This window comes from Sus scrofa, chromosome 2, assembly GCF_000003025.6.
Source record: "Sus scrofa isolate TJ Tabasco breed Duroc chromosome 2, Sscrofa11.1, whole genome shotgun sequence".
NCBI classification, from domain to species: Eukaryota; Metazoa; Chordata; class Mammalia; order Artiodactyla; family Suidae; genus Sus; species Sus scrofa.
Genome location: NC_010444.4, coordinates 68,241,065 through 68,251,210, shown reverse-complemented (window position 1 = coordinate 68,251,210; position 10,146 = coordinate 68,241,065). Strand labels below are relative to the sequence as shown.

Genomic DNA, 10,146 nt, shown 5'->3' with positions numbered 1-10,146 from the left:
TTTAAGTAGAGCTTTGTCCGGATAGATGCCCAAGAGTGGGATTGCAGGGTCATATGGAAGTTCTATGTATAGATTTCTAAGGTATCTCCAAACTGTTCTCCATAGTGGCTGTACCAGTTTACATTCCCACCAGCAGTGCAGGAGGGTTCCCTTTTCTCCACAGCCCCTCCAGCACTTGTTATTTGTGGATTTATTAATGATGGCCGTTCTGACTGGTGTGAGGTGGTGCAAATCAAAACTACCATGAGATACCACCTCAGAATAATTTTTGAAGGCCATGACCACCCAAAGAAATCATTTTGTCAGTCCACTCGTTTTTCTTCGTCATTGATATATTTTATTTCAAATAATTTTTTTTGGTCTTTGTAGGGCCACACAGCACATGGAGGTTCCCAGGCTAGGTGTCCAGCCTTCCCCATACCCTCAGCAACACAGGATCCAAGCTGTATCTGAGACCTACACCACAGCTCACAGCAACGGCAGATCCTAAACCCACTGAGCGAGGCCAGGGATTGAACTCGTGTCCTCATGGATGCTAGTCAGGTTCATTAACAGCTGAGCCATGATGGGAGCTCTGCAGTCAAATGAATTTTTGACGCTTCTTTTTTTTAATGAAATAATCTAGTGAATGCTTTCTGGAATGCAAGTTATAGAAAGTAGGGGAAACCAGCTTCCATAGAAAATAGAAGATTACCAGAAAACACAAACATAGTTATCCAGAATGCAGGGGAAGAAGGTGACCAGAAGTCTTGAAGAGCTGCTCCCCAACCTGGAAAGCCTCAGAACCAAGGTCAGCAACTCTATCCCTTTCCATTTCTCTCTCCTTTCCATATTCTTTTATGCCAAGTGATCTACAATATTGAATTCTCTGTAAGTACTTCCCTCACTGCCTTCAGCTCTGCAGATCAAAATTCCCAAATTCTAAAATGTACCAAAACATGATTTATTTTGATTTCCACATCGTTCCAGGTACTGTTCTTTAAAACATCAGCTCATTTATTCCTCTAACAATCCCCTGGAGTAGGTACCATTAATAATCCAATATCATTCAATAGGAAACCAAGGTACTTAAGAATCAGAGAAATTGGCCAAGAACAATGAAATGTAGAGCCAGGATTCATGGCAGAGCCATCAGACTCTAGGATCCATCTCTGACATGACACTTACATCCACACTTAGCTTAGCATTTAGTACACTGGTTCTGAAGCATAGGCTGTCTTCTTTGCTAGCCTAGTGATGGCCAGCCCTATCCCCAGGCCCTCAGTGGATATGTCCCATCAAGTTCACACCCTCAGATTATTAACTAAAATATGAGTTTTATTTGTTAAGATTCTCAAGTGCAGCTCTTTCTCCAGATTGAGTGAGACACCACTCTCTTCTCAAATTAATTGTTGTCGGGGGCAGTAGGGCCAGAGCACTGCCAGCATATGTGGATCTGCTAGAGTGCTAAAGAAATGTGGGAAAAGGCAGAATCATCCAAGAGGCAAATTTCAGCACCTCCAAAGGAAGACTGTTCCAACCATTGATGTGCTCCATCTGAAAGGGGCTGATGCTGAGCTGGACACCCCAGAAGTTGATGGATTCTTGAGACATATTTTGAAGGTAAACACCAATTTGTGATAAAGATCAGGAGGAGGGAATATATTAACCCTGAAAATGATACCTGTATAAGATAATGACATTTGTAATCTCTCCCAGTGAGTGAACTCTAAATTGTTAGCTAAAATGTGTGTTTTCTTCTGTTGATGTATTCTTTCAGGGTGATCATTAATATGATAAAAATATTTTTATATTTGGGGAATCCTGTTTGTTTGTTTTCATTAGTATTGCCTTGTTGGTTACCTGGCAGAATTATCAGCACCATGGATGCAGGAAACCAAACATGGGTCTTGGAATTCCTCCTCCTGGGCCTCTCCGAGGATCCAGAACTGCAGCTCCTGCTCTTTGGGGTTTTCTTGTCCATGTTCCTGGTCTCCATGCTTGGGAACCTGCTCATCATCCTGGCTGTCAGCTCTGACTCCCGCCTCCACACCCCCATGTACTTCTTCCTCTCCCACCTCTCTTTTTCTGATATTTGTTTCAGATCCACCACTGTCCCCAAATGCTGCTGAACATCCAGACAGTGAGCAAAGCCATCATGTATGCTGGATGCATTACCCAGATGAATTTTTCCATAGTTTTTTTGTGTTTGGACAACATCCTCCTGACCATGATGGCCTATGACCGCTTTGTGGCCATCTGCCATTCCCTGCACTACATGATCATGATGAACCCACTCCTCTGTGACCTGCTGGCTCTAGTCTCTTGGTCTGTCAGTATCCTAGCCCCTCTCATCCACAGCCTGATGGTGCTGCATCTCTCGTTCTGCTCACACACGGATATTCCCCAATTCTTCTGTGAATTGTCTGAGGTGCTCATGTCCTCATGTTCAGATTCTGTCAGCAGTTACATTGCCCTGTATTCTCTGACCGGTCTGCTGGGTATTATTCCATTGACTGGGATCCTTTACTCTTACTCTAAGATTCTTTCCTCCATATTGAAAATGTCTTCAGCGGAGGGGAAGTACAAAGTGTTTTCCACCTGTGGGTCTCACTTAATGGTCATTGCCTTATTCTATGGGACAGGGTTAGGTGTGTACCTCAGTTCTGCCTTCTCTGCCTCCTCAAAGAGGGCAGTGGCCTCAGTGATGTACACCGTGGTCATCCCTATGCTGAACGCCTTCATCTACAGCCTGAGGAACAGGGACCTACAGGGGGCCCTGAGGACATTTGTCAGCAGGTCTTTCTTCCCCCTGTGAAGGGCCATAGGTGCTGTGAGTGGGGTGTTACCCTGATAACCAAAGAACAATACCCTGGCAGTCAGAAGTACAAAATCTTTGACTTCATTGTGAGTATGCCTTGTCCTCCTTTTCCTGAAATACCATTGATTGAGTTTCTTTTGAGTGTACACACCCATGTGCAACTGCTGTCCACTATCTTCCTTTGGTGACATTCATGCCCTATTTCCTGTGCAGAAATGTTTACCCTTGGTCTTCTCTGCATTATCACTAGACATATTGAGAGAGCCAACAGTTCATCCCCCAGAGTGGCTAAAACTCCAAAGATTGAAAACACCAAGTACCAGCACGAAACTGGAGTAATGGGAAATTTAACACACTACATGTTGATGGGTACATTGATTCTAGAGTGGAACTTGATGTAATTAGGTTGGCATTTCTACTAAGTCCAAACATATTCCTTCTCTATGCCATTGCTCTCCCTCTGTCAGGTGTACACTTGATAGAAATGGGTGCTATGTCCATGAAGCATGTCAAAAAATTTACAGCAATGGTTTTCATGATAGCATCAAACTGGAACCAATTCAAATGCCCATCCATGGTAGAATGGATAAATGGCATACCAATGCGCAGAAAAATCCCACACCATGATGAAAAGACCAAATTAGTGCCATGCACAACAGCATGGACAAGCCTCAAAGACAAAATTGTTAAAGGCGTGGATGTGTGTTTGTTATATGGTCTCTCTTTGATGGAATCTAAGAGCAGGCAAAGCCAACTGATGGAGAATGGAGTCAGGAGAGTGGGCACTTTGGGTGTGGGTATGTATTCATTGGGACAGGGCACAAAGGCACATTCTGGGGGATGAAAGTGTTTTGTATCTCGATCTAGGTAGGTAGCTACATGCGTGTATACATCATTCAAGTTCTTTATGTGTTTAAGATTGTGTGTGTCATTGTATAGTGTCTTACCTCAATTAAAATATAGAAGGAATACTGCCAGTCATATAAAGCAGTGGCATGGTGTTCAGAGAAAATTGCCTCCTCCAAGATTAATATATGTCATTCAAAAGGTAGCTTTCCTTTCCTAGATGAAATCTTGACCAAATAATGAATAGGTGTGAGTTCCTGGTGTGGTGCAGTGGGTTAAGGTCTGACTGCAGTGGCTCACATCACTTTGGAGGTGTGGGTTGGATCTCTGGCCTAGTGCAGTGGTTTAAAGGACCTGGCATTGCTCTAGCTGTGGCCTAGGGTGCAGCTGCAGCTCAGGATTGATCTCTGGACGAGGAACTTTCCCATAGTGGAGGTACAGCCATAAAATTTTAAAAAAAGTGTATAAAATTCTCAGGGAGGAAAATATGTTACCTGTGATTACATTGATAAGCAACTGTCTGAACTTCTTATTTAAACATATCTTCCAGTCCATTTCCTCACTGAGTCACTCTCGTCCCTTCTTTTGTCAAATCTTGACGGTATCTCTCTGGGAGCCATGAGCTGTATTTGGCCAAGTTTGGTTTGACTGTGTTTAGCAAGTCTGTACCACAGTGTGGGCTCTTGAATGCTAGTTAAAAGAAGAAAACCAAATCTGAGATCCTTTTTGGAAATAAGCTTAGACAATCAGATTTTAATCATGGAATCTTGGATCTGGAAAAGTCCTTTGTGTCATTAATGCAACTTCATGAGTTTTTTTTTTCCTCTCTCTCTTTTTTTTTAGGGGTGCACCATGGCATATGGAGATGCCCAGGTCAGGGATGAAAACAGAACTATAGCCACTGGCCTACACCACAGCCATAACAACTTGAGATCTGAGACCCATCTGTGACCTACACCACAGCTCACAGCAATGCTAGATCCTTAACCCATGGAGCAAGGCCAGGGATCAATTCCGTGTCCTCATGGATACTAGTCAAGTTCTTTAACCACTGAGCCATGATGGGAACTCCCCACTAGTTTTTTTCAAAAACAATTTTTATTGGAGTCTAGGTGGCTTAGAAAGTTGTGTTACATCCAGGTGTACAGCCAAGTAAATCAGTCATACATATGCATATATCCATGTCTTCCCATATAGGTTTTTACCCAGTATTGAGTAGATTAACCTATGCTATAAAGTAGGTCCTTGTTGCCTGTCTATGTTCTGTATGTTAGTGTGTATCTGTCAATGCCAAGCCTCTAGTTTCTCCCTCCCCATGATATTTCCCCTTTGGTAACTAATGGTATATTACTCAGCCATAAAAAATGAAATTGTGCCATTTGCAACAACATGGATAGGCCTAGAAACAATTACACTAAGTGAAGTAAGTCAGACAGAGAAAGACAAATATCATATGGGATCACTAATATATGGCATCCAACAAAAGTAAAACCATATGATGGTAAAGGAAAGTTTTAATTTTTATTTAATTGCTTCCTTTATTTTAGGTTCATTCTACATATTGGTAGTTTGATTTTTAATACATTATTGATTTCCGTGAGAGCCCCAAATCTTCATGGCATATTACTTAAATTTATCTTAGCAGTTCCCTGTTGGCACAGTTAAGGATCTGGTGTTCCCACCACTGGGGCATGGGTTCAGTCCCTGGCCCAAGGACTTCCACAGCCAAAAAAAAAAAAAAAAGAATAAAAAGAGACTGATCATCTTTAAAAATTTCCCTGCTTCTGTTGTTATTCTTAGATGACATATTTGTATAGTCTGTTTTTATTTCTTGATACAAATTTCCAGAAATTTGAGCATTTCCCCTTGATTTTATTGATCAAATGGATAGTTTGTTTATTTTTACCACAGTAAATTCTAGCTTTTGTTCCTTTGCCTCTCTTTAAATTGGTTTTGTAGTATTTTCTTCCTTTTCGTAAAGGTTTAATGTATAAAGCACTTTTCATTGATATATTTGTAAAAATAGCATAATTTTATTTTCTAATTTGAAAAATTTAAATGTATATTTTATTTTAGAAAGACTTTTTACTAAAATGTAGAAAAGCTAAAAATTATTTATGTAGGCTCATTTTACTCCAAATATGTAAGGGTTAACATTTGCCTATTTACTTTCTATATGTATGTTTTGAAAGTTGTGTATTTTGGGAGCTCCCGTTGTGGCTCAGTGGTTCACAAACCCAACTAGGATCTGTGAGGAGGTAGGTTTGATCCCTGGCCTTTCTCAGTGGTTTAAGGTTCCAGTGTTGATGTGAGCTGTGGTAAAGAGCTCAGACCCCACAATGCAGTGGTTGTTGTGTAGGCCTGCAGTTGTAGCTCTGAATCAACCCTTCATCTGGGAACTTCCACATGCCGCAAGTGTGACTCTAAAAGGAAAAAAAAAAAGAAAGAAAAAGAGAAAGTTTCATATTTTTATTTTATTATGCAAAATGAGAAAAAATTAGTCAATATACTCATACCAATAGAAAAAATCTGCAATATTTTACAGCAATTTGACATAATTAGTACATTGTTCAAGAAACTTCACTTATTTTATAAATAGAAAATTACTGCTCTTGGGCACTTTTTTCCCCTTTTTTAAAATATTGAAGAGTTCCCATCATGGCTCAGTGGTTAATGAGTGTGACTGGGAAACATGGAGTTGCATGTTTGACCCCTGGCCTCGCTCAGTGGGTTAAGGATCTGGTGTTGCCATCAGCTGTGGTGTAGGTCACAGACGAGGCTTGGATCCAGTGTTGCTGTGACTGTGGTGGAGGTTGGCAGCTAGAGCTCTGATTCAACTCCGACCCCGGGACCCTCCATGTGCCTCAGATGCCGCCCTAGGAAAAACAAAAAAAAGACAACCTCCCCCCCCAAAAAAAACCCAAAACAAATAACCTCTCCCTTTTCTAGATCATCATTAAAAAATAACATGAAATAAAATAAAATATTGACATTTTTGCTGTAAAATTCAAGAAAGTATATAGAGTACTATAGTCAGTATGCACATCCCCTCTCAGAAATAACTAATAGTAACGCTTAAAATATACTTGCTCCCTGTCATTTTATTTACTTAAGCATCCATGAAAATTACGTGATATGTGTGTGTGTAGTGTGTCCATAATGTGCGTCATTTTTTTTTTTTTGTCTTCTTAGGGCCACACCTGCAGTTTGGAAGTTCCCAGGCTAGAACTCAAATTAGAGCTGTAGCTGCAGGCACATGCCACAGCCACTGCAATGCTATATCCAAGCATCATCTGGGACCTACAGCACCGTTCAAGCCAATGCTGGATCCTTAACCTACTGAACAACAACATCGTCCCTAGGAGAGAACTGCCAAGATGAAAAGTGAAATTACTGTCTCCAAACTTCCCACGTGGGAATAGAATTGTCAGTCATAGCTTCCAGTTTTATTATGCTTCTTTCTTTTCCAAGGGTCAATGCTGTGTAGAAAGAGAGTCACACTAGGAACATGTATTTAATTAGGCACTTTGAAGATTCAACCCTGGAGGTCCTCGAAAGGATAAACATTCCATGTTTGTCCCTGTGCTCCCAGCACACTGACCCAAGATCAAGAATATTGCCACCTTGCTGACCCCTGGTCTGTTTGGATCTCAAACCAACTTTCTTCCTGGAGATCTCTCACCATCCATACTCCACTCCATCAGCTCAACCAGGGTTTCTTCCCTGCTGTCATCTGGGTGATCCATTTGGGCTTAGTAAGTGCTTTCAGAAAGAGGATGTGTATTCATACTCATGGAAGAGGCTTTTGTGAGCAGCAAAGTAACTCCAGGTAAAGGAATATGAATAGTGGCTAAGAGGTTCTAGAAAAAAACCTGAAAATTTTTTGTCTTTTGAAGACCTTCTGCATATGGGAGTTCCCAGGCTAGGGGTTGAATGAGCTGTGCCACAGCCCCATCACTGAGGGATCTGAGCTGCCTCTGCAACCTACACCACAGCTCAAGGTAATGCCAGATCCTTAACCCACTAAACAAGACCAGGTGTCGAACCCATGTCCTTATATTTTTTTCCACTGAGCCATGACAGAAACTCCCTTATTTTTCTTTTTTTGTACTATATGTGACTGCTCTTTGTATTATTGACATAGAGTATCACAAAATTAATGCCTAGAAAAGTTTTACCATGCTCAGAAGGGTTTGGCAAGGCTTTATGCCCCCCCCAAGAATTTTGTTACTCAGCTAATTTTTTCCTTTAAATGAATGTATTTTATTTATTATCAGAATATAAATCAGAATTTGATACTTCATATTTTTTCTAGAAAATCATCTTTGATATTTTAAACAACTATTTTTTGCAAATATTTTAAAGAAATATTTTTTGTGATCATCTCTTTTATTTTTCTTATTTTCTCTCCACCTGGTTTTCTATCCCAAATATCTTTCATTTGGTATGCTTGAACTCTCTGTTTTGCTTAGTCATTTTACTTTGAACATCTTCAAAACAATTGACAGTTTCTGTGAATGTCTATGAAAGCTTTCTAAATTTGAAAATTTAGGGCCAAGTAAAGGAAGTGCACAAATTGTAAAAGGAATTCCTAGCATAACAAAAATCATTTCCATCAAATAATAAACTTTAGGGAAGTTGTATTAAAGATAGGAATAGTTGATGGTATTTGGGGAAGCTTTGGGGATATGCCATCCTGCTGAAATAGCATGGTTTTGATTGCTGATGAATCTTGATTTCTCATGTTTATTTTTTATGTTTTTATTTCAAAAGTTTTCCTTTGAAAGGCATATGGAAGTTCCTGTGCTAGGGGTCGAATCAAAGCTGCAGGTGCCCATCTACACCACAGCCACAGAAATGCCGATCAGAGCCAAATCTTGTGACCTACACTGCAGCTTGGGGAAATGCTGGATCCTTAACCCACTGAGTGAGCCAGGGATTGAACCCTCATTGTCCTGGACACTAGGTTGGGTTCTCATCCTGCTGAACCAGGAGGGGAACTCCTGATTTCTCAGTGTAGAATTGGATTTGCCAGGAGTTGCCCTTGTGGTGCAGTAGTCACCAACTCGACTTGTATCCAGTGAGGAAGTGGCTTCAATCCCTGGTCTCACTCAGTGGGTTGAAGACCCAGCGCTGCAGTGAGATTAAGTGTAGGTCAGAGACAGTACTCCAGATCTGGTGTTGCTGTGGCTGTGGTGTAGGCCAGCAGCTGCAGGTCCGATTTGACTCCTAGGCACAAGCCTGGATGCTGGGCATTAAATCCCCACACTGTATCTTCCTGGCTGTGTGACCTTAGGCAGGTCACTTGACCTCCCTGTACCTCAGTTAACATGGAGGTTCAAATGGTAGCAGCTGCCTAGAGCTACAGTGAAGATTAAATGAGGTAATATCAGGAAAGAGTTTAAAAGAGTGTCTGTTACTGTTACCTAGGTGATGGCCATTGTTGTTGTCAGGCCAGAAGCAAGTTGTCTATTATTTATAGACCTCAAGTGCCAGACATGCCAAGGCCATGGTGGTAGGAGCCTGGCACATCTTACAGCATCCCTGAGGGAAGACAGTCAAGGGCACGCCTCAGGAGCTGCTCCTGGCCAAGTGGAGGTGGACCTGGAAGGGCAGTCTCCAAGCTTCATTTTCCTGTGCATCTCTTGCCATAACGGGGGTGGTGTTAGAGGCAGAAACACTCAGGGGAGTGGGAGGGTGTGTGCCCTCTCAGGGTCTTGGATGCCTACTCTGCTCAGCCCTGCCAGGTACTCTCTGCAAAGGTTGAACTTGAGAGGCAGTTCTCCCAGGCATCTACCACGCTGGGTGTGATCTGGGATGGACACTGTGCATTGCAAGGAAGCAAGCTGCCAACCTAAGGAGAGTGTGTGATATTCAAGTAGTTATGTGCTGGTGTTGGCATGGACTTACCCAAATTCTGAAGGTTTTAGGGGATAATGCTTTAGTTTCTGGGTCATTGGGAACACTTAGGGTACACAAGACAGCTGCTCTTTGCCAAAGTAGAGAAGTATTATTGTGACAGCAACCCACATCATGAAGCTTGATGGTCTATTAACATCGAGGCAATGGCTAATTTGTGATAAAGATCAGAGGAGGGGAATAGATATTCCCCCACATGATACATGTGTAAGATAATGGTGTTCATAATCCTCTCAGAGTGTGATTCTTGGTCAAAAATGTGTGTGTGTGTGTATTTTTTTTCTGAGGTGTCATTATTAGGATGAAATATTTTTATATTTGGGGACCCCCATATGTTTGATTTAATTCACATGGCATTGTTGCTTACCAGGCAGAATTATCAGCTCCATGGATGCAGGAAACCAAACAGGTGTCTTGGAATTCCACCTCTTGGGCCTTTCAGAGGATCCTGAACTGCAGCTCCTCTTCCTTTGGCTGTTCCAAAGTACCTGGTCTCTGTGCTTGGGTACCTGCTCATCATCCTGGCTGTCAGCTCTGACTCGCACCTCCACACCCCCATATACTTCTTCCTCTCCCACCTA

At 41.8% G+C, this 10,146-nt stretch overlaps 1 pseudogene; it reads left to right on the top strand.

The window, feature by feature from the left end:
- LOC110259652 lies at nucleotides 1,863–2,797 on the top strand (annotated as a pseudogene).